The sequence below is a fragment of the Eschscholzia californica genome, unplaced genomic scaffold, assembly GCF_041429995.1.
Source record: "Eschscholzia californica isolate CP2 unplaced genomic scaffold, dmEscCali1.0.p SCAF_5, whole genome shotgun sequence".
Classification (NCBI taxonomy): domain Eukaryota; kingdom Viridiplantae; phylum Streptophyta; class Magnoliopsida; order Ranunculales; family Papaveraceae; genus Eschscholzia; species Eschscholzia californica.
Window position 1 is genome coordinate 29,403,525 of NW_028238472.1, and position 6,113 is coordinate 29,409,637.

Consider the following 6,113-nt stretch of genomic DNA (forward strand, 5'->3'; position numbering starts at 1 on the left):
TTTATGGCGAGACTCTATTACGACGAATATAACGTCTGCTCATAGTAGACCCTCCATGCGAATGTTTATTCCGCGTCATAGTAGTCGCCCATAACGGTTGCATAGAGATTGCAATTGCTTCTGCGACACTTTGCGTAATGTCTTGGATCTTGGGCTATCACACATATAATCTAACAAATGTTGTGTGAAATTAGAAGAACTATACACCATCAGTACAAGAAGAAATATCAAACTTCGACGTTGAAGTAGATGACGTCATCAGACACCCACATGTACCTGTCAACAAAGTTATTCTTATTCATTACGTAGATATCTTATGAACAAATTGAAGATTCACATACTTATTTCATACAAATCAAACCCAAAACATATGTAGAAAATTATCAATTTCTTATTTACTTTGAATCTTTGCCAGCATATCACAAGATCATACATCAAGTCAACAAGATAGTAGAACAAACCCCATATGGATTACTAAGATGCAACAAGTGAATGGTGATATAATAAGGGTTATTTCCCAAATGGCCCCCTAGTTTATGACCAGCTTCCCGCGTAGCCTCTTAGTCTATCGAAATTACCCATATGTCCCCCTATTCGTCTTTTCCGTTATAATGTCGTTAATGTCATTCCAATATTACCCTTCCGTGAAGGTGTGTCTTCCCAAGGCTCATTTAATGATGAAAAATTAAATACCCTTATTTCTTGTGACTTTCTCTCTCTAGAACTTTTATAGTTCAAAATAAACTTTCTTTGTTTCTTTCCATCTCTTTCTAGAAAGAAATATTAACTCATCTTAACGGATGCCCACAAATTCTCAGTTGTTTAGGTGAAAATTACCTAATTGATTTTCACTGCTATTAAAGGGTTTAAATCTCGAAGCTCATTTTCTAGTGAAAGAAATAATAACTCTCTATCTCTCTCTATTCTTGATTTTCTTACTTTATCATTTTCTAAAGGGTTTAAATCTCCTGATTTTTTTTTAGCAATTTCTTCATGATGAATCAGTATTCCTCCTTATTGATGAAGAACTACAAGAATCACAATTTTCCTTTCTTCAATTCTTACTCCCGTTATTCCCTGATTATTATTCAACACTCATAGTTGATTCTAGATAATCAAAATTGGATTAGAAGATAATTGACGAATTAATTATGAAGAACCCCCTTCGATTCTTTTATTACTTTGCTCCAAAGCAATTTGCATCTTCAAATTTCACGAAAACAATAGAACCCCAGAAACAAATTAAAAAAACTGCGAAATGGGTTTTATCCGATCTGATGATCAATAGAAAATAGTTCTACTATTTCCGCCATTGATGAGAATAATCTGCTAAAAAAATAGTAGTATATCTCCTCTAGAGAGAGAAAGAGAGTACCATTAACAAGAAAAAAAATAGAGATGTTAATAAAAGAAGTTACTTGATGCTGGTTTATTTTAAAGCCTTTTATTCTTGTATATGAGATGCTCATGAACATTTTTAACTTTTCTTCTTAGAATCAAAATGAGATTTTTGATTCAACTCAATATGGCATTTAGGATTAGGTTTTAATGAAATTTGTTATAGTTTGATGATGATCATGATGGTGCATCTCATGGACTCATATTAACTTTGTACAATCAAGATGTTCCAATAGCAAGAAGAAGTTTACTGATTTTAGCCGTCGATAGATCTGATCAATTTCTGAACTAAACTTCAAAAGAATTTACCAAAATTCAGACATCAATTTTTTTTACCTACGAACTAGAAGGGTTTTCTTGCTCTGAACTAGAGATCAAAGAAGCTCTTTTTCAATGGTGTTAGAGAGAGAAAATCTCAGAAAGACAAAGAGAAAGAGATAATGAGAGAGATTGAGTTTTTAGAGAGAGAAATATCTGATTTGAAAGAATTAAAGAAAGGGCTTTGGGAGAAGAGGACATTTGATGTTAACGGTAGAAAGGGGCGATCTGGGTATTTTCGATAAACTATGGGACTACGCGAGAAGCTGGTCATAAAGTAGGGGGTCATTTGGGAAATAACCCATATAATAACATGTACCTGAAATATGCATTTTACTTAACTAATAAAGAATCACCCATTTATCCAAATACCCACCACATTAAGGGCTATAAATTTCATTAATACTACTTCTAGTATAAACCATTGCAATTCACAAGTGATTTGGGAAATTCACCACTGAGGTTGCTTGTATGAACAACAATTTCAATCAATTTATAATTGCAGAGATCTTCTGGCAAGCTTCCACTGAGACTATTTCTCATATTTCGAAAGTTTCAAATTTTGTAAAATTTAAAAGACCCTATTCTTGATGTAAGCTTCCATTATTTTTGTTCATGAAGAGACAAATTTGTTTCATAGATGGAAGATGACCGATAATTTGAGGTATTTGGCCAGTGAGTTAATTATAGTATAGAAAAGGTAAGCCAGATTATTTAGTTTTCCTATATCTTCTGGTATTGTTCCAGTTAATTGATTGATGGAAGGATAAAGATATGTCAAATTTCCTATATCCAAATAGCCACCACATTAAGAACTAAAAATTTCATTAATTTCACTTCTACTAACACAACATAAAGAAGCTATAGAACTATAAATTAAGAAATCGACTTAGGTTTGTCCAGAAACCGATTAAAATTTGAAAACATCGATTAAGTTTTTGAAGAAAATAACTTGCAAGAACAAAAGAAGTCATATAATATTGAGAACATAAACAAATTGAACTGATTAGGGTTCCAAAAAAAATCGGACCTGAGAGTCGAAGCTTCGGAACTTATTTCTTAAATCTAGCGACTTGCTTTACAAATGTCGCGTGAGAGAGAGAGGGAGAGAGAGATTTAATCAGAAGTTTTGAAGAGATGAAAGGAAAGAATTGGTGATGAAGAAAGTGGGAGAATTCCTTTAACAGATTTTGAAGAGGGAAGAAGTTGCTCCTTCGTGGTAAAGAAGAAAAAGTTTTTCTTATGCTTTTGAATGGAGAGAAATCGGGGATGAAAGGGGGATACGGTGAAGAGACTTTTTATATTATTTTTCTTCAAAAAAAAATTAATTCTCCTAATTTTTATTGAAAAGAAATTATGTTAAATTGGTGAGTTGGCACTTAGAAATCCTTAAGAGACACTCTAAATTGGGTCTCTAAAATAACCATCGCCACTTCATTTTAGAGATCCTTGTTAAGTTTTGCATTTGAGATGGTTTTTAGGCAAAAACTCTAAAATATACTATCTGGGACTCCAAGTTTTAGAGTTTGAGTGTTGCATTGGAGATGCTCTAAAATATTAACACCAAAACTCCAAGAGCAATCACTTCGATTTGAGAATTTTTGCAGTTTACCGACCCATTTGGTCCTCTTCACCATAATGGGTAAGTACCCATGCAGAGTGATGCCTCAAAACTTGCTATCAGACACCTCTTTAAGAATTCTTCATCCATAATATAAGTTTCACCTCCTTTGCAACTTCATTGAGAGATTTATACTTGTTCTTATTCCTCTTGTTCTTTATATATAATAGCCAAGTCCATTAGGTTTTTTATAATCACATAGTGATTATGAAGGGCAAACCCCTTAATAGTGACAAGAGTATTAAACACCCATACCTACTTATTACAATTATTGTGTTTGCATTTGAGATAAGTTGGGAACAAACTCTAAGAACGAATAGGTGGACTGAAATTGTCGATTTCAAATATTCGTACAGTGCCTTTGGCCGAAGTATAAGTAACAAAAAAGGTGTGAACCTCTGTTTGTAGTTTCATTAAACACTTCATCTGTATCTCTTCTGATTTGGCGTTAATTATCTCAATTTTAAATAAGCATCAAGAACTTTTATTTTCCGACAAACATATCATCATATTGTCTGGATTACTATCAGTATCATTGATAAGGAACCGTGGCCAACCCAGTGGCTAGAGATATTTTCGATAATAGCTTGTTCTATAGTAGTTATCTATAATGGGTATCTTATTTAGTTTATGTACTTATTAGGATTTATCTTTTATAGTAGTTATCCATAATGGGTATTGGATTGAGTTTAAATATATATTAAAAGTTATCTATTCGGTATTCAAAGTTTAGGAAATGACTATTTGTAAGCCTATAAAAGGCCTTTAAGTTTCTAACAAAAGGTAGAGAATTAGGCTTTGAGCTCTTCATTATACTCGGAGCTAGCGCAGAAGAATACACTCGAAATGCAATTTAGGCTTTAAGCACTCACATGGGTTAAGTCTCCACTAATGACTACTCTAGGTCTCCTAGAGATGTTTCTTCTTCACTAAGATGTCACTCCTATAGTACAACACAAACACTAATTAAAAGACTCGACTTTCATTCAAAGGTCATTAGCAATCACTAAAATCATCAACTCGATACATATGCATCAACATTCTTAAAAGTATCACTACAATCACATGCAAATTTACTCAAAATGTTCAAAATTTTCAAATTTTGGCTAATTTAAACCCTTTTGTCTTTAAAACCCATGGTTATGCATTGGTTATGGTCATATCTCGCATTTTCAAACTTAAAACTAATGTTGTCCTCAATGTTCTAAGCATACCACTCACCAAAAGATTAAGAAGGACATCAATTTGAAGAGAAGAGTGGAGGGATATTACCAAAATCGAATGATCGAGATAAATGATGATACTACCAAGACTCATGTATAAACAGGTTCCAAGTTGATGGCAAGCTCACCGTCATCCCCATACTTGGAACGAGACATGCTTGAGAAGTAGAACAAGTAAGAAATGCTCCTAAAATATCATCACATATCATGAGAATGAAGCATATAAAAACATGACCATTTATAAATCTACCACTAACGCGAGTATACATGATTGCACTGAGCTATGCAATTAGCCTTTGATTCTCTTGTTTTTACACAAGAGCACGAGTTATGTCTCGTGGAGGGTTTTCATGGATGTTACCCACAAACATCAAGGCCCATCTTAATCGGCCTAACGATCATAAAGTAAAAGACAGAAGATTTGGGGGTCAACCCAAAGAAAGCTATATACAAATGGTAATCGTCTCACAACTATGTACAAGCTAAGAAATGCACGTGAGCCGACAAACGAAAATTAGTCATCCCCAAACTTAATTAGTGGATACACGATCCACGAAGTAAGCAAAAATACTAGAAGCGACGACTAAAAAGTCATAAAAAAAGTCGATACACAAGTGAAGGGTCATGAGGTCAGTTGAAGGCAAAAAGTCATCCTCAAGCTTAGTGGATAGAATATCCACTAAGTCCCTAGACATGCTAGGGAAAACATCCGAAATGTCCCAAAAGGGATCAACAACCGACTCTGAGATCATGTGGAAGGTCGAACTAGACTCTAAGGGTAAGGCAATAGGCTCAGGGACCATAAATCGCGTGGTCCATAAATTTGATCATAGAGTCATCATCCTGAACATCAAAGTCTAGTGTAGTCTTATCATGGTGAGACGATAAGGGTCGAGGAAAAGAGGCACAAACGTCATTGGTGCTTTCAATAGCTTTTTCGACATTTAACTTGGTACTAAGGTTAGACGTATTAGCCTCGCCATCGTACCTAGTACCCTTTGGAGTTTGGGGGTGGTAAAACCCATCCCTCGTCAACAAGCAACTTAGACTCAATCTTCTCTAATTGATGTTTCAGACCTTGAAGACCTTGATCTAAGTCTTGGTTCCTTTGAGTTTGTGTCTCTATAAATTGTGACATCATCTCAATAAGATGACTCTTGGACTCTAATTGGATACATCTTCGAGATTCTATTCATAATGCGGCTCACATGTGTAACTAGATAAAGACTCTTGAGAATAACTCCCCCCATACACACTAGGATAATACCTGCCTCCAAAGTCATTGGTCTCAGAGAAGTATGGATTATAAGGTCTCTTATGCATATTTGGTGTCAGACCATATCCATCACTAATCTGCTAGTCTCTATAAATCCGTCGGTATTCACCCATGGTCCTACGAGGTCGGTTAAGTTAAAATGACCTATACCCATCATTAGTTGGACCATGGAAAAATGCATGTTTGTTATCCTAGAGACCTCTAGATGGTCGACTAGTACTAATGGAATAAGTGTCAGCGATGTAATCACTATCGTCATTGTATGACAATCCTCATA